Consider the following 232-nt stretch of genomic DNA (forward strand, 5'->3'; position numbering starts at 1 on the left):
TATGTCCTTGATCATTTGTATGTTTATTTACACATATATAATTTTTATTAATATTATTTCATTATTGCATTTTGGTCCCTATAATTTCTGGAGGGACTTGAGTGCAAATATAAGGGAGTTAATTTGATGGAGAGTTACACCCCTTGGATTACATATATATAGTGGTGGTTATCCCTTTTTGTTTTCTCACGTTGCTTTTTCTCTCAAGACTCTCAATGAAATTCTCTGATCA

Source organism: Cynara cardunculus, assembly GCF_001531365.2.
Source record: "Cynara cardunculus var. scolymus isolate 2C chromosome LG 14, CcrdV1, whole genome shotgun sequence".
Classification (NCBI taxonomy): domain Eukaryota; kingdom Viridiplantae; phylum Streptophyta; class Magnoliopsida; order Asterales; family Asteraceae; genus Cynara; species Cynara cardunculus.